This window comes from Rousettus aegyptiacus, unplaced genomic scaffold (assembly GCF_014176215.1).
Source record: "Rousettus aegyptiacus isolate mRouAeg1 unplaced genomic scaffold, mRouAeg1.p scaffold_m13_p_12, whole genome shotgun sequence".
Classification (NCBI taxonomy): Eukaryota; Metazoa; Chordata; class Mammalia; order Chiroptera; family Pteropodidae; genus Rousettus; species Rousettus aegyptiacus.
The window spans coordinates 4,950,858-4,970,014 of NW_023416287.1; the positions used below are offsets into that span (position 1 = coordinate 4,950,858).

Below are 19,157 nucleotides of genomic sequence, written 5' to 3' on the forward strand. Positions count from 1 at the left end.
ATCAGAAGTCTGTAAATGCTTTGAGAAGCTTCCCCGTGTCAAGTTTGTTAAGAGTCACGTCACGCGGTCAGGCTCAGAGTCAGGGCGGGTGGGGACGATGATAAAGCTTCTGAGTAAAGGTCACGGAAGGAACTGAGGCCATCGATACACGCACAGTCTCGCGCGACGTCACCTCCTCGGGGACGCCTTCCTACCTACCAAATCTGAAGTACCTGCGACTCCCACACACTAACTCAAAATCAGTATCTGAAATTCTGTTGCTCATTGATTTGTGTGCATATTCATGTTTTCCCTTTCTCCCTTGAATATTAAAAAAAAAATTATTTTTCAGTTTAATCGCCTTGAATCCTTAGGCTTAGGAGAACATTAGGTTCTCATTTATTTTTGAATGACTGAGTGAGTAAATGAATGAGAAAATGAGTAAATGGGAAAAAGTCATACTCAGAACTCATGAGATTCCCAGAAATTCATAAATTTGCTCTCAGATACCAAAGTAGGCCTAAGCTTCCCAAACAAGCCCTAACCTCTTCATACAAGATTTTTTTTTTAAAGTCCAAGGTAAGTAGAGTACAAACATTCAAATTATATTGAGAAGCATTCTATGAAAAGAAACTATATTGACTACATTTTTTCTTTAAAAGTTTTTCTGACCACGGAGAAAAACTCCAGTGGCAGTCACACTGCTGTTTTCAAATATCAATGGGTTTTATTCTGAAACCAGAGAACCTCAAAATGGTTACATTTCCCTATAGACTAAAATAAATATATCCCTATAATTAGAAACGGGGTTTAACCAAATTGGAAAGGCATCTATCCACCATGGCAAAAAAAAAAAAAAAAAAAAGAAAATGCCACCTTAGAGCGTTTCCATCAAAAACGCCTCTTCTGAAGTTGAGTCACTGTAACGATTTCGTAAGGAAACGGGGCAGCGAGGCTCAGCCTCCGCGGCGACGGGCCGACTGAGGAAAAGTCGTTCCGTGCGAGGGTTCAGGACAAAATATGAGAGTGTCGCTCTCAGAGAAAGAAAGAGGAATGAACTCCATGGTTGGGAAAGCGCTCTGTCAAAAAAAAAAAAGGTACAGATGTTGCAGAAAAGAGTGAAGAATAATAGTCATGTTGGAAAAAAAAAAAAATTCTAAGCCTAGAATTTAAGAGGAGAAAACCTGAGAGGCCATGGGGAAAAGAGTTGATGTTTTCAGGGGCAATTTACAACGGAGAAGCCAATCGATCGTCGAAAATTATGCCTGTTATGCAGACAGAAAATCGACAGCGCCTGCAAGGGTGGCTGGCAGGGGTTTTTTTTGCGGGGGGGAGGGGGGGTGTTTAATTTATTGAAGGATGTGCAGAATTAGACACTGTCGAACACTAGCCATGCGACATATAAGCATCATCGTCGTCCTCACCAGCCTTCCCTGAACGGTGATGGTCAGGGGGACCCTGACTAAGGGTTTCGCAAACGTTTCCTCATTTAAGTGTCACCCCAGCTGTGTGACCTAGGGCCTGTTAATGTCCCCACTCCACTGATGAAAATGTGAAGAAGGCTCAGAGACTTCAGCAAAGTGACCATGGCGACACCGACATATTATTACGTGTCACGCTGGTATGTGATCGTGGAGTCAGCGCTCGAAGTCAGGCCTGTCTTGCCTTCCGGGGCATGGTCACCGCCTCGAGTTCAGGTCCCCAACGTGTAACGGAAGTAGATCTTCAGCGCTGCCCATTTCGTTTTGTGGTAGGTGGTTCGGTCATTCCGGCCGTTTTCCTTTTAAAATCATTCTTCAGGATGTGAACGTACAACGGACAATAGAAGAACACTCTACCGAGTCGTTAGCAGAAAGTAAAACATGAGATGATCAAAAAAGAGGTTTTAACACAGTTTATGTCCACAGATATTGCTGCTTGAAAACAGCATCTGGGACATAGTTTCTCTAAAATTACAAAATCAACCCCAAATATATAGTTTTTATGTTTTAATTTTAACATCGCTCAAGAAAAAAATAATTTATCTTGTGAAATAAAGCAAATGATAAACAATGATCAAAACATAAAAATACTGTTTATTATATCACAAATTTAATATTGAGAGGTTAGTTATCATCTTATTCTTTATGTATTCTTTTCCTAACTGCATGTTTGTTTTATTATTTTTTTATTACTAGTCATATTAATTTAATTATAACAGGTTAGAAAAAAAATGTCTAAACCCCAGATTATTAAAATGCTGCGAAATGGCCTTTTGCTGTATATCATCCAGATCATAACAATCCACCTCTGAGGGACAGAGGACTGCAGATGATGAATATGATACCTGTGTGCTCAGATCAATAGTTCTCAACCTGGGGTGACTTTTCTCTCCAGGACACATTTGACAATGTCTGAAAATAGTATTTACTTGTCACAACTGGGGAGACACTATCAGCATCAAGTGAGCACAGGCCAGGGAGCTGGCCTAAAACACCCTAAAATGCCAGGACAGGCCCCCACTACAAAGAATCATCTGGCCCAAAATGCCGATAGTGTAACATTTGAGAAAAAGAAGATGTTAGATAAAGAAAAGCCTTCTCAAAATTAAAGTCTTTACTCCAGATTTAAAAGGTCTAATTGATCAAAGGCAAGTTTGTTTACTGAGGCAGCGTACACTGCACGTTTTAAAATGCAGTAAAACCCAGTATTTGTCATGTTGGAAGCCAAGCATCGAGATGACCAAACATTCCTGTTACTGTGACAGAAGGCTTTAGGGTCGGGTAGACACAGATCCCAACAAGCCAAGACAGGCCCGTGGTCCCAGGACAAGATATTCAAAACTTCAAAGAAGTTTTGAAGTCAGGTGACAGCCATTAGTTCTGGGCCAGGAGGTGTAGACAAAGCCTGAGGACATACTGCTCAGACCTCAGGTCTCAGAACCTCCCGGAATCCTGCCCCAAACTGAGGCCAGCTAGAAAAGTTATTGCCAAAAAAGAAATAAAAAACAAGAGAGGGAGGGAGGGAGAGAGGGAGAAAGGGAGGGAAGGAGGAGGGGGAAAGAGAGAGAGAGAGAGAGAGAGAGAGAGAGAGAGAGAGAGAGAGAGAGAGAAAGCCTTGTGAGGATTAATCAGCAGGAAAAGAAACACAGCAGAGTCTGTGGACAGAAGCAGCCCCTGAGCACAAAGCCTCAGGTCTGCGTGTGACTCAGAAGTTTTCCGCCAAGCAAGGCACACAGCCACCTGCAGCCTTCCACCCCGCCACGAAGTGATGAAAATGCTTTAAACCTGGGCTGTGGCGGTGACTGCACAGCCCTGTGAATACGTAAAACCCACTAGACTGGTCACTGTTAGAAGGGTAAATTTTATGCTGTCTCCATTATATCTCAATAAAACTGTTATAAAAAAAAACATTACCACCATTATCAACTTATCAGAGGGGGTAAAATTCAAATGGATTATAGGATGCCCGACACATAGTGTGCCAGCAACAAAAACATCCATCTTGTATTTATTGAGCATGTACTAACGGCCAGTCACCAGATCACCACTATCTTTTCAGATTCATATAAAAGTCCCATGATATAGGACAACTATTATCATTACCATTTTAGAATTGAGAGACTGAGGCTTAGAAAATTAAAAGTAAAAAGGGCCACACTGACCCAAGAGCCCATATTACTTATACCACCTCCCTAAAACATTCCATCAATTCTCATCTTATTATTCAAATTATGCCTCCAGTCTTGGTCACTCAAAGGCCTTCTGCGTTTGGCCATGAAAAAGGCTAACTAGCAGCCAAGAATGAGAATCATATCTCTGCAAACAGTTTTAATACAGATAAGAAAGCCATAAAACCCACACTGTGTAAGGGCCCTGCTGCCTGACGCTGTTCAGGGCCCAGCGCTGGGTCATGAACACGGGAAGATGCTCTCACACTAAAAAAATAGGTCCGACAAGACAGAGCACTACCATTTTTATTATGCCATTAATCGCGGACTAACGGGTTATCGCGTCTCCCCTTTCACTTTTATTTCTTCTTTAAAATACGCATTTCTTATTCTTTTAAGTTTTTTTTTAAAAAAATGCTTGTTTCACACATTCAACACAGACATGTATAAAGAAGAAAAAGGAAGTCCTCCCGCAAGCCGCCTCCTACGCACCTTCCTCCTCTTACCCAATGCCAGCCAACGAAATCCGGGCTATGTACTGAGAGACTGGATTTTCTAGGCATCTGGGTGAAGCAAGGTGACTACGTACTGGGCAAGGAGAGAGAAGTCTTGTGAGCACTTTCCAGGAAAGCGTCATAAAAAGAGAAGGAACAAAATTACTCTGCCTTCCTGCCTTTTCTTCGTTTTCTGCCCTGTAGAGACGTGACGCATGGAACTCAGCAGCCACGCTGGACCATGAGGGAACGGTGCGCTGGGAATCCACACTCCAGCATGCCGGAGCAGACGCGGAGAAGAGACCTGGCTTCCTCGTGAGTTCGGAACTACCGTACTAACCTTGACTTCTTTTCAATGAAAGAAAACTAAACTTCTACCTTGGCGAGCCACGACGATGCTGGCCGTCGGTTAAATGCAGCCAAACCTAAATGTAATAGTGAGATCACTCTACCTTTCTACTTATATATAAATGTGTCTGTGCTCAAAAATAAATAAACAAACAAACGAATAAAGAGGATCATACTAAGTATAATGTTGCAGAACTTTCTTTAATTTCCCACTTGAAAATAAATCACAGGCACCTTTCAGTTTCAATATACATAGCCTTAAGCTTTCTTTTTAATGGGTGCATAGCTTTCTATTGGTGAGATATAACATTGTCATGTATCTTAAAGCCTCAACTTGTTCCCCTGTAACCCTTTGCTACTTTGCTCCTGGAACCATATAATTAAATGATACTGTTTTTTTCGGAACTAACCTGGAGCAACTCTATCTTCCCATAATAGATACCTCTTTGTACACATGGCTGCGTTTGAAATCCCAGAAAAAAAAAAAAACTAGTAGGATGGTTATCAGAAATTCTTTTTTAAATGCTCTCTCTTTCTGAAGGGAAAAAAAAAAATCCATTTCTACTCAGGTCCACCTTCTCTGCCGCTGAGTTTTATTTTGTTCTTACGGAAGCAACTTTGTTCCCCAGACTCCATGCTGGGGTTTAGTGCCCCACCCCCTTACCGAGGACTGGCACAGACACTGTCTAATGACATGGACATGAAAGGACTGCTCTTGGATTTGCAAGTAGCTGTGGATGCCATGACAACATATGGTCCTGTGGGGGGGCGGGGGAAGCAAGCTAAAGGCTGTTTTCTTGAGGACGACTAGGGAATTGCAAGTATAAAGAAACTTCATGAAATTTTAAGCACAGGAATATAAACTTAAACGTATGTATATTTCTCAAACCACAAAACGGCTATTAATTGTCAGAGAATTCAAAAAAAAAAAAGAACCTTTTAAAGACGCCATTCCCAGAAAGCAAGCCAATTCTGAACCACGGATCCTGAAGTTGGCCACTGGACTTAGAGTTGCAATGGTATGGGTAAAACACACCTCGTATATCATTCAAATACCAAATCTATGTTTTCAGACAAGATGCTCAAGCTTTCGATTTTGGAGAGAATCAGTAATGCAAGAAATTCTCTAGATTGCCCTTTCCACTGAAAGTCCAATTATTTCAGCATCCTTATCAGACCTATACAGAAACCTCAACTATTTTGAATCGCGTCTCAGTAAAATAAAAGACCAGCCAAACTGTACCTTAATAAACATTGTCTGTGATAAATAAAATCCAATTATTTCAGACATTACCTTTTGTGGTAAGCCATTCATCTTAAAATATCTCTACCTCTGAATAAGAAATTACACTCGCCTTTCACACCGGTTCTCAGAAAGAAACAAGGAAAAGTCTGATTCCTGATAACCATCCTACTGTTTTTTTTCTGGGATTTCAAACGCAGCCATGTGTACAAAGTGGTATCTTATTATTGGAAGATAGAGTTGCTCCAGGTAGTTCCGAAAAAAAAAAAACAGTATCATTTAATTACATGGTTCCAGGAGGCCCCTAGCAATTGGACATCTTCTCTGTGTGTGTGTGTGTGTGTGTGTGTGTGTGTTTTTGTCTGTTTGTTTGTTTTAACCAAGCATACTTGGTTTCTGCCAAATGCTCACTTGGTTTATCATCAAACCTTGCGTCTACAGCATGGGAGTCTGAATTCTAGAGAGACGTCCATTATTTCCAACGTTCTTACTACCAAGCTCATCAGCCTCCACCTTGTCTTTGGCTTTCCAGCCAGCTTGCATCCCCGACAGCAGCTCTGGTACCGAGAGCACAAACACATTTCTCCCCTGAACATCCACCAGTTAGAACTCCGTGCATCCCGGCGCCAGCCTGGCCGTCCCCACGTGTGTCCCAGCTTCAGGGTCTCGCCCTTCGGCGTGTGGAGAAAGGGCCACCCCTCGGACCGGAAGCGTTCCTTTAAACAGCCTCTCTTTATCCAACAGTATCAAGAAAGAAGGAGAAAATCGTCGGACTGGCAGTTTGGAAATCTGACCTCATCAAACCTAAGAGAGGGGGATGCGGGAAACGGTTAAAAAAAATTCTTGGTTTGCTTGCACGCAGGCTTCTCGGCGAGAGATCAGAGAAGCCTCGACTTGAACTGGGAGAAGCGGCCGAAGCTTGAGTAAAACTTGGTGAGTGGAAGGGGCCAGAACCGAAAGGGAACAATGCGGGCCGTGGCCAGGGACTGTCACGGAAAGAGATCGCAGTGTCGTGTGCACGCATTTAAAATATTAAAAAAAGCGATTTGTTTCATAGTGTTTGGTCCCAAATCTGCCGGCAAATCCTCAAAACAAACTGGATCACCAAGTGGGAAGCAGCAGAAGACCTGAGCAGAACTTCTAACCGACCAGTCTACGATTTCAGGAAAGATGAAAGGATTGCCTAGGATATTTTCATTAGTGCCTACGTTATTATAATAATAAATTTCGAGCTGTATAAACAGGCGGCGCAGTTTTTGAATGGGCTACTTTCCAACGGATAATAACGGTCAATATTTAATGAGGGCCTCGACTCTGAGTTTTTACACAAACGTAGCCCGTTTAACTCTCCCGACAAGGGAGTTTTGTTCCTGTCTCGATGTACAGATGAAGAAACCCTCGAAAGGTTAAATAACAGAGTCTGACATCTCAAAACCAGACCCACGTCTTCCGATCTTCCCTCTCACCGCTCACAAAGACCGGCCCACAATTATTGTCAGCCCTGAAGAAACAGAATAATAAAACTAATAAAAACACAACGCGTTCCCTGCCCTTTGGGGCGCTTCGGGGGATGCTTTCTCTGACGTGCACTTATCCCTCCATAAAGACAGTCGAACACCTCCCTCCTTCTGCCACGTGATCCTGGGCAAACACATCCCTAACCTCCTCCGAGCCTCTGCTGTCCTCACTGAACAGTGAAGAAGACACAGCCAACACCTTCCTGGCCACTCCAAAGCAAAGCGGCAGGCGAGAGCACAGGTCCCAACAGCATGCGAAGGGTCTGTTTCTACGTGGAAACAGACATGGCCAAAATTGGATCATTCGAACACCAAACGTAGTCAGAAAAGCAGAGTTTGGGTCTCCGGGAGCTGCAGGGCTTTCAAAGGGCAAGTCCTGCGATTTTTCACTGCATCCGAATGAGGACACTTATCAGCAAACAGTGGCTTCTGTTAGCGAGTGGACGGGACCTATACGCAAAACCAAAGGGACAAAAAGCCCAAGTTCCACCTTTACCTGCGGGAAGCTGCCCCTCCCACCTTCCTGCTTTGACGTGTTGCCGCCTCCCCCGCCCCCCACCCCGGCCCTAGGCTCCCTCCGCCACCTCACCACGGGAGGACACCAAAGTTGGGGCAGACCTGGGAGGTGCGCGGGGGGCACGGCTGAGAGGTGAGTGGGGCGACCCACCGCAAACGCCACCTCACCAGCCTCCAGCCGGCACCGCTTTCCAAGCCCGGGGATCGGGGAGGTGAACGGGACCGCATGCGATGCTCAGTTCCGTGGCCGGAACGCACGCGGGCCCTGATGCCGGCCTTCGGCACAGTTACTTAATCAACAGGCGTGGCGTTCTCATTGTGGGTTTGAAGGTACGCGCCCCCGCGGCGGCAGTGGTTGGTGAAAATACAGAAGATATTCGCTGAGCACCTATCATGTGCCAGGCACGTTTTCCTTTCGCTCTTCTGGGCTTATCGGGGACGCGTCAGCCGAGGTCCTTAGGCTTGCGACAAACGGGGAGCCCGTTCAAAAGACACACACGGACTAAAAGGGAGGGGATGGAAAAAGGTATTGCCTTGACGGACCGGGGGTGGCAGGATGCTGAATGAAACAAGTCAGAGAAAGACAAGTAGCACATGATTTCACATACATGCGGACTCTAAAGAACAAAATAGACAACGGCAACAATGAAAGTGGAAATAAACTCATAGATACAGAGAATACTGTGAGGGCTACTCAATGGGAGGGGAGCTGGGGGGCGTGAAAAGGGGATTAAGAAGCACAGACAGTTACAAAATAGACGTGGAGACATAAGTGTGACTTAAGGAAAAGAGTTAATAATGTTTTGATAAATATGTAAGGGGGAAGAGGGGGACTAGATTTAGTGGGGTGATCACTTTGTGAGTTATACAGACCTCTAATCACCGTGCGGCACAACTGAAACGAATATATTCTTGTATGCCAACCATAACCGGGAAAAACTCATTGAATTGTACAACGTAAATACGAGCGACTAATTGTTTATTACATTTTAGTAAAGCCAGGAAAAAAAAGCAGGTGGTGATTTATTTTTGGGAGCCAGGCGAAGCTCAGGGAATATTCCAAAGGGAATAAAACGGAGTTACAAAGGACTGATGCTCAGACCGGAAGGGACTTCGGAAAAGCGCTTGGTTGTCTCTCTTTCTGGGGTTGTGACTGTCACCGAGCACACGTTCCCTCCATCTGCAGTCCTCCTCCGTTAACTACAGCATTTGTGAATGTTCAACTGAGTTAAGTAACTCATTCGATAAGCATTGATTAAGTGCCCGTGGTACATCAGGCACTGTTCCAGGTACCGAATAAAAGCAGTAACAAACCTGGCAAAAGTAACCCACTGCTTGAGAAGTTTAACGCTCACAGGTGCCGACAGACAGACAACGTCTCAGTCCTGCATGAAGCAGAGGTCCTGAAATCCCTGGAATTTCCAGAGTGAGAGGAAGGATAGGAGTTTTTAAGAGCATCTTCAGTTATTCATAACTAGCTCCTTTCAACCACGAGTTTATGCTAATGAGGTGACTCCCGATGGCCCAAAGGGACCAATCATGTGATTAGAGGGTTGAGTCACTCAACTCTATGCCCTGCCCCAACCCCTAATCACTGGGGAAGGGAGAGGGGCTGGAGACTGAGTTCAACCACCAATAGACAATAATTTAATCAACCCTGCCTACATAATAAAACCTCCATAGAACCCCCTAAATGAAATGGTTTGGGGTCTTCAGAATTAGTAAACACGGCACAGTGCTGGGGGGTGGCAGGTTCAGAGAGTGTATGGGAGTTCCACGAAGAACCCCCTCCCTGTACCTGTCCACGTGTCTCTTCCATTTAGCTGTTCCTGAGTCATACCTTTTATATGACGCGGTAAATACAAATAAAACGTTATCCTGAGTTCTGTGAGTTGTTCTAGCAAGTGACTGAACCTAAGGAAGGAGTTGCAAGAACCCCAAATCTGTCGTCAGCCAGGTAGAAGGGTAGGTAGTCTGGGTAACTCCTTTGGGGCTGGGATCGGAATTAATGGCAGTCCTGTGGCCTGGAGCCCTTAACCAGGGGCATCCGTGCGAACTGCAGGAATCAGTATCAGAAACGAACCGAATTACTGGACAGCCAGTTGGTACTGGAGAATTGGATTTCTGGTGTTGGAAGTTGTGTCAAAAAAGACACTGGTAATAGAGACATGAAGCTGGAAAACGAAGGAGAAGGCCAATCGAAGAAGACATGTGCTACTTTAAGAGGTCGCGCATAGGAGGCCCCTCGGACAGGTGTCACTCAGCCAGAGGGCCAGGTGATATAAGACAGCAAGTTGAGCCACAGGCAGGATAAGCACATTCCATAGAGACGGTGAGTGCAAAGGCCCTGAGGCAGTGTGCCTGCCGCACTGCACTACGGGAGCGAACAGACAGGAAAGGCTGGAGAAGGTGCCAGGGGCACGATCACGTGAAACTTCAGAGGCCACGGATGGACTCTGAGTAAGATTTGAGACTTAGAGAACTTCGAGCAGAGGAGCGCCATGCTCTACCTTATAGTCTCAAAAATGATCGCGACCAAAGATGGGCCAGGGCAAAAGCAAGGAAGCGGGCTGTTGGAAGGCTGTTTTAACGGTCCAAGTGTTAATACATGGAGGTGTGACCTACAGCGATCACAGAAGAGGTACTAGAACTCAATCCTGGGTGTGTTTTGCACACAGACCTAGCAGAACTTGCTAAGGAACTACCAATGAAATGTGAGAGAAGAAGAGAGTCAAGGCTGATAACCTAGGCAACTGGAAAGATGGAGCTGCCATTTACCGAGACGGGGAAGGACTTTGTGAGGGGCGTGTTTGGGGGGCTGGATTAGGAGTTCTATTGCGATACCTTTAGTCTAAGCGACCGAGAGAGTAGGGACCCCATGATACAGGCCTTGCAACAAGAGTCCGAGTTCAGCAGAAGCTGTAGGCCAAGGAGCATCAGCAGGCAGGTATGTGCACTACAGAAGTTAGAACACACTGGATTTTCAAAGATAACAGCAGTCTCTCCCTTGATAGTTGGAAATGGGGTGTTACTAAAAGCCTGTGAGTCAGATTTGCCGCAGATAATATGCGACTTCTAACGCAGCAGCTCTCCTTGAAGCCAAACACGTATTAATTCAAAGATAACATCAGACAGATTGGTTATTTTATAGCAGAGAGCCAAATTCGCAAATATAGTTATTGAATGCATCATTCACTCTCAAATGAACTGGTATAAACATCTTGTTTAAACAACTCATTTAATCTCCTTAACTGAATCACAAGAAGATGATGTTAAAAACTTAAGTGATATTTGTTTAAAATACAAGCTACTTATTTGAAAAAAAAAAAAAATGAGTGCACATCATTCAAACTTAACACTTTGACCTAAATGAAGAATTTGTTTCTGCCTTTCAATAGAGAGTGTAGAAATCTTGTCATTCTCTCATCTCCAATGGTACGGACACCGATAACTTTTGCATCTCTGTAGAGAATATATAATTTAATTATTTGGGGATGGTTTTAAATGTTCAAGGAAATAATAGAAATGGAATACATAAAGATTATAATTCATAAGTAAAACAGAAATAGATCTAATATTAATTAAATACCCAGGATTTATGTAGCATTTGCTATAGGATGAATGCTAAACATTTAATATATATTACATCTCTTTCAATCCTTATAAAAGAGACTGCAGTTCAGATTGGCAGAGTACAATGAAAACATGAACTAAGACACGGTACGTGTTAAAAGTTAGTCAAATCTACACTGGGGTTCTAGATGTGCTAATTCCTATATATTAACTTCACTAAACCTCAAGTTCCTCATTAAAACAACGATGGGATTAGAATACTACCTGCCATACAGGGTCATTGAGAATATTATGAGGTGAGATGCACAGTCTCCAACATGGAACCTGGCAAAAAGTAAGGGCTTAATATCTGTGAGTCGTCGTCGTCATCGTCATCATCATAAATTTATCATCACCACCAGCACCTTCATCACCAGAAATTCTATAAGGAAAAAACCTATTATTATTATCATCATTATTCGTATTTTACCGAAAGGAAACTAAAGCTCAGAGATGTTAATTAAGTTACCCAAAGCCACACACAGCTCATGAGCGTCAAAGCCAGCATTTACACTAGGCCTATGTACTTCGGTGACTAAATAATTCAAACGCAAGTTGTGTGACGTCATCACAGACTGATGTTAGGATTATTCTGGAATCCCACGGTACCTAAAGCAAAAGGCTTCCAATTTATTCCAGAACTTAAACCTGCTACGGCACCACTTTGGTTCATGGAATTCCCATACGATAGCATTTGATCCTTCCAAGAATCCAAACCCATCATCCTGGTGAAGAAACTGAGGCCAGGTTAGCCCAAGTGAGTTAACCAAATGCTAATAAAACCTTAACGATAACACAGAAGGGGTTAAAACTCAAACATATTAAATTCAGTGGTTTAACACTGCACATTTAGGGTGGGACGTTCTATTGAAATCAAATCAGCCTGCTAATCTTTTAGTGATTTTGTACACAGCAACATTTATTTTCAAATTCCCAAATAAATATAAGAAATTGGAAGATTGTTAAAGAACAAAAAAGTGACTCCTGATAGATGCCGTATTTAAAAGTGAACGCACGGCTTTCAAGAAACTTGGTATGTGAGGAATTCTGAGGCCAGGAGACAGTTTGTAAAACCAGAATCACTTCCGAGAAAAACCTGCTTTAAATTCAGTGTTAGAGAACCCAAGCGAAGAAGTTAAAGACTGAATCGCCAGTTTGGAAGTGGGTTACCCACGACCCTGCGAATTCTCTCGGGGCAAGAACTAAATCTAAGTTCTTTGTTTCCCAGTCTAGCAAAAATCCTGATCTTTAGTATTGTGATATCGTGAATACAATAAGAAATATATATGTGGTCCTTGTCTCTGTTTCCTGGTACAGAGTTCCTAAAACCCTTGTCATCTCCTGAGTGATGGAGGTGAGAGGAGCATCTTTTGTCATGTATAATCAGCCCCTTTCAACCATACCTGAGTTTAGGTTAGTGAGGTGACTTCTGGTGGGCCCCCAGATAGCTTCTGGATGAGGGCTCCTCCCCAGAGGAACCAAACATGTGATTAGAGGTGGAACTTTCAGCCCCAATCCCTGACCTCCAGAGAAGTGAGAGGGGCTAGAGATTGAGATGATCACCAATGAGCAGTGATTTAATCAATCATGCTTATGAAATGAAACCCTCACAAAAACCCTAGACGATGGGGTTCAGAGATCTCATGGGTTTGGGAATGCATCCACGGGCCATGGGGGTGGCACATCCTAACTCCACAGGACAGAAAGTCTTGGACTCAGGACCCTGCTAGGCCTCATCGTAGGTCCACCTCTCCACGTGGCTATTCATCTGTATCCTTTATAATATCCCTTATAATCCAGTCATAGAAGTAAAGCATTTTCCTGAGTCTGTGAGCTGTTTGAGCAAATTATGGAATCAGAAAAAGGGGTCATGTGAACCGCCAATTTGTGGCCAAGATGGACAGAAGTGTGGGAAACCCTGAGGATCCACCATTTGGAGTAAGTTTGTGGTTGAGCTTTTAAACTACAGGGTCTGCACTAACGCTAGGCAGTTAGTGTCATGCTTGAATTGACTCGCAGGACACCTATAGGTGTCCGAAGTGTTGGAGAATGGGTTGGTGTGGGAAAGCTCCACTCGCATTTGGTGTCCGAAGTGTTCTGTGAGCAGAAACCGGTGACAGGAGCTAAGTGCCATTTTAGTAATCAAATAGATGAATGGAGACGCAAAACCTGCATTAACTTTTGTCATCATTTAAAGCTAAGCTAGACCTGGGGTCAGTGCAGAGCACACTCTTAGGGTCATACCATCTGAGTCGGAGTCTCGTCTTTATCACTTGGAGAAACATGAGTTTTGTGAGGATAAAGCTCTTAGCGCAGGATGTCGGAAGGGGAAGACATAGCTCAGACACAAAAGCATACTCTACAAGACCCAAGGAAGACAATAAAATGTCCCTGAAACTAAAGTATGTCCAAAGGGTTAAATTTAAAGCATTTTCTTCTCTCACCTATGTCTTCCCATCTGCTGGAAAATCCTCATTAAATAAAGCCGAGCTATAGATACATACACACATACCATCTCCTATGAGGGCATGATCGAAACACTACTGCTCAGTTCTTTTCAGACTGAGTTAGAACCCTGGTTTGAATAAAATCAACTCCCACGTCATATTCAAGTTCATGGAGTTTTTTTTTCCCTTACAGTAATTAGATATGCGTCTGCAGTTGACAATGGGTTCTCTGCATGCATTATTTAAACATAGCTCCTCTTCTATCACAGGGTTATATAACCAGACGCACTTCTGCCCACTTAAGGAACTACATACAAGGGGACGAGAGCCCTGGAGCCGGATTCCGAGATGTTCCTATTGTTAGCCTACGGGTGCGTGACGGGCGGCGAGTGAATGTTTTACTCTTACACACACTTCTCTTTCTGCGTCCCCTGTCCCCTTGAAGAGTCAGAAGCAAGCAGAACTGGAGAGAGAGAGGGATCGTGTCAGGAACTGTCAGCCAATGCATTATCCCAATTACGGCAGCATCAAGAATTGCATAAAAGCATACTCCAGACACTTATGCCATCACCTGATGGCACTGGATGGCTGCCAACGATCTGACTCCTCTGTATTACTTACGCGCATTTCTGGGCAGCTAGCATCCTCTTAGAAGGCACGAAACCCATCATGGCGGCCTCTCGTCTGTTGAATCATGCCTCTTTTCATCATTGGCAGCCAATAGAAGAAGTGATGTGTGTACTTGATAGATAAATTAACTTTGTGAAATGGGCTAAACAAGAGAGAACACAAGCTCAAAACGCTACAACTTTGCATTGGTAGAATGTTCCTGGTTGTAAGATTTAATAATCAATAGCAACAAGATACATTGTGGTAGACAAAAAAGTGTCCCCCACCTCCCAAGACGTCCATGTCCTAATGCCCAGACCTGTAGAGGTGTTGCCTTACTTGGCAAAAGATACTCTGCCGATGTGATCAAGTTCAAGATTTTACTGGGTGGAAATTATCCTGGACTATCAGGGTTAAGCACTACGTAATCACATGTCCTTATAAGAGAGAGACCGGGGAAGGGTAGGAACCCATTATAACTAACCCACATCTCCGAGCCTGAAGTCGGGTTCACAGGACACTGAGATTACCTACGCCATCTGCTCTGGACTCAACTGTGTCCCCACAAAATTCATATCTTGAAGTCCCAACACCCAGGATTTGGAGATGGGGACTCTAAGGGGGTGATGATGGTTAAATGAGTTTATAAGACCCTGGACGTCCCAGCCTCCGGAACTGTGTGGGAATACCTTTCTACTGTTTAAGCCAGTCTGCGGGGTTCCGGTGTGACAGGCAGAGAAGGTAGTGGGGGAGGGAGGAAGGATGGGAGGAGGGAAGGAGGGAAGGAGGGAAGGAAGCGTGAGATAGAGAAGAGATGTTCATAATCCAACTCCTTATGATACTTCACCCAAAACTGCTCAGCCTAAGCAAAGACAAGCTGGAAGATCATCTCCTTGAACTGGTTCCCACTGCCTCAGACAGAGACGCAAACCTAGTGTTGCATTTCCCTCTACCGTAAGTTTCATGTGACCTCGAACCCCAAAGTGACACGTTTTTCATCCATTCGTTTCTCGATGAACGGTCTCTCATTACTCTCCCGACTGCCCTTCTGCAGCCAAACAACAACAACAACAAAAAGCTAATGCCTCTAATGCGGCTAGCAGACCTGCAGTTATGAGGCACCCATCCGTGGGTTTTAAAATAATGTGACATTCTCCGGCAAAGGGAAAGAGAACATTTAAGTCCCTGTCAAGCCTTGCATTTTTGAAGCACACCTGAACCCGAGTCGGCAGGAAAAGGGTCCACTGCCTCTTCTGGAAGCCCTGGAATCCCACATCCGCTTCAAAGCTGCCGTAGGACCATGGATGCCTAGAAACGCCTGACATCTTTTGACAAGTGGAAACGGCAAGATCTCAGCTCAGCGCAGCGCTGGAGTGAGGAAGGCTTTGAGAACGATTCGGAATCATGAAAGAGGAGGAAAATTCGAGTTGGCATCTGTCAAGCTGGAAGATGTGACTTCCCCGGGGGGGACTTCTTTTCTCTGCCTCCAAAAGGAGCCCTGGGTTCAAAGACTGTGTCCATTAACTGGAGCAGTCATGGCATGTGAGGGGCAAAAGGCTCTCTCAAGTAATCAGAATCCGAAGTCACTGTGGACTTCTCAGCTCTTCCCTTGAATTGCACCCTGCAGGGAACAGAGTGTGTGCAAACCCTTGGCACGGCAACCGAACCCCCTTTCGAGTCAGTAATCACAGCCCCAGAATTCCAGACTGGGGGTGGGGGGAGGCGGAAGGTTATTCCAAGGTCATCCAAATCATATTAACAAATTCCTCAGATAAACTGTGCTATGTTTAAAAGCCTTTACAAAACGAAAGTCCACAGCCTTTTCGCCCAGTCTCGGAAACTTAATCAGTTCCAGGATTCAGAAAATGTTCATATTTCTTCATAATTATTCTCCTTAAAAATGAATTTTTCTCCTGAGAATTGAATTCTTTTTGTACCAGTCTCTAAAAGACAAAGAATAATTAGTCGACATCAATTGCTTAAATTCCCTTCACATATTTGAAAACTATCAATGAGCCCACTCGCAGCCCGCCGTGCTCTCGCGTTAGGAATCTCCGCGTCTTTTCTCTTCCCTTGAAAGTCTTTTCCTCCGGCCCTTTTTGTGTCTCACTTCGGAATGACCCTCGATCTCTCCACAATTCGCTGAATGAATGAATGCAATGAATGAATGAATGAATGGAATGAAGGAATGATCAGAGGCGACAAAATGGCAGCCTGCAAACGGTTATAAAGGGTTGGATTATTTTTTTGCCCACAGAGCATTTAATAAAAATCAAATGAACCAATATTTTATCATCACGTTTCACCAAAAATCCTATTTCTCTTTCTGCTTTAATAAGGGGAAGAAGCAACAAAACTCAATCCCCAGGCTGGGCAGGGTCAAGGACAAGTGCTATTTCACCACAACCCCCAACAAGCCTTCTTCATTCACGTATGTTGGCAACTTGTCCCGAGGGCATTTGAGTTTCTGACTCTAGAATAATGTCTTCAACAATCGCAGCTCATTTTTGAGCGCTTACTACGTGTCACTCATCTAGAATTAACATTGCTGGTCATCTACTATCTGTCAAATGCCCATCGATCCCATAATTCTCAGAAGAGCCCTATTGGCTAGGTTTCATGGATATTCCCACTGCATAGAACGGAGGCTCTGAGGTCAGGTGACTCAATTAGAAAGAGATGGGATCTGGACATCCGTTTCTGAAACCAAAGCTTGTGTTTCCTCTACACTGAGCCATCTCTGACTAGGCGTAAAGTGATCCGGAAGAGAAAAGGACGGATTCGGAAGGTCAGTCAGGGACAGAGAGTTCACTGCCACTACCAGCTGATTAGCCCACAGTTACACGGTGCTGACAATGGGGACTAGACTCCCGAAGCCTGGAGGCCACTCCTGACTACAGATGCGGACCAGTTTTAAGGTTTGGGACAAAGGAATTTAACTAACTTCTCTGCTCTTTACTCTGCCAAATGGAATATACGATTTCCATCTTATCAGAAATTGAGTGCAGTTATAAACATGTCCTCGAAGGCTCAGTTTTTGTTTATTTGTTTTCTTAGCTTCTTATTTCATTCAATTTTACCAACCCGTATAAAATAAGCTCATTATAAAAAAAAAAAACAGCAGAAACGTTGGTATGGAGCAGGTGTTAACATACATGGAGCTTATCCTTTATAGCAAATTCCTTTTTATAAAAGTGTTTTTCTTGAAATAGTAAAATGTGAGATTTCCATACGAAAGAATACTACTAAAATCCCACGCTTTCCCACCAGGTTCACTTTTGACCACTCTCGCTACCCCAAAGGTGAAGAAGAATTAATTAACGTTTAGCCCACGATCAGGCACACAGAAAACACCCCATAAATGGCGGGTCTTCCTCTTGTTGTTGTTGCCGGCGCAGGAGAGAGGTGGCTCGGACTGGCCTCAGACACAGACGCTCCTCTGAACGGTCAGGCTGAGTACGATGGGCAGACGGCGTGACCAGGCCGGCCTTGCTGAGCCCTCTGGCTCACGGTCATCCAAACGGGCTTCCCTTTCATCTCCAGAAGCCCAGGAGTGCAATCGAGGGGATGGGTTTGTAGACAGGGTGTGCTCCCGATGGCTGGGCAGGGAGAGTGTTTCTGGCCCAGAGCTCGGCACGAAGCCAGGCAGCCTCGCAATCCAGCACAAGCCGGGGCAATGGAAGCAAGACAGCCGCGGGCCGGGCACGCTCTGAGTTCTCGCAGGTGAGGACGGCCACGCGGCCTCTCTCAGACTAGGCCGTGGAATCCTACGCCAAGTCCCTTTCTGAAAGCCCGCATGATAGTTCTCTCGACGATCAAATGAGACCGTCAGTTTTTCCAATTAGCTGCTATTGTAAAATGATTTTCTCAGTAAACGTCTGTGGCTGTGGCTTGAAGAGATTAGCGGTAAAACCCCAGTCTTCGCCCCGACCAGAAATCTAACACGAGAGGGCTCGGTCTCTCTTCAGTTCTAATAAGAAGCTAAAAACTGCACGACAACAAAGTTAAAAACCGCCTGGTGACGTTGGCTCGCGTACCTGTGTTTTAAGATGACGTATCGAACGCGGCTGTTAATCATTGGGCGTGTGTGGGTACAGCCACAGCCCCTCCCGCAGCCAGCCGGGCTCGCTGAGAGAGGAAAGGGCCCACGAGAGACAGAGGGACAGCTTGCTTCTTGGAGCAGCACCGTCTCCAGGAAATTTTGTGTCACTGAACAAAGACTGCGAACGAAAGGAAATGCAAACTGGTGTTTTGCAAAAGTCCATCCCCTTCTCCAAAAGCTTCCAACGGGCGTTGCTCTGTCTCGGTATAATAACTGGACCGGTTTTTATTGGATTAGCCCCCTGGGCAGCCTTCTGCTTCTGGAGTGTTGGGGGTAGGGGTCGGGGAGAGCTGGCACGGCCCGGAAAGAAATTTCTCTCTGTGATCAAAGGCTGTGGCATTTACCAACATGAGTTTTCAATTTACAGAATTTAAATGGAGAAAGTGGAGGGGAAGGCAGGAAGCGCATTCCGGCCCACGACAAATGCTCCTGTCGCCGCCTTGCTTGAAGCCCTATCGTTTGTTCTCGCTCTCTACGCGCCGAAGACGACCGAAAGCAGAGACGACGACGTCGAAGAGCTCGCCGAATGCTCCGCGCCCCACGTCGCATGCAGAAATATATCGCGACCCTTCCCACGGCCCAAGAGGCCTCCGTGACCTTAGCCCTTGGTCTCTCTCCAGACACCGCGGTGCACACGCCCT

General features: G+C 44.8%; 1 protein-coding gene and 1 long non-coding RNA gene across 2 annotated transcripts in view; both read right to left on the reverse strand.

Moving 5' to 3' along the window:
- Positions 1-19,157, reverse strand: part of DOK5 (docking protein 5) — a 118,506-nt gene that overhangs the window by 78,947 nt on the left and 20,402 nt on the right. The window lies entirely within an intron of this gene.
- On the reverse strand, positions 8,248-19,119 carry LOC118609964. Its single transcript, XR_004953534.1, has 2 exons — positions 14,427-19,119; positions 8,248-11,740 (listed from the first exon to the last, which is right to left on the reverse strand). It is a non-coding gene; the product is annotated as an uncharacterized LOC118609964 (long non-coding RNA).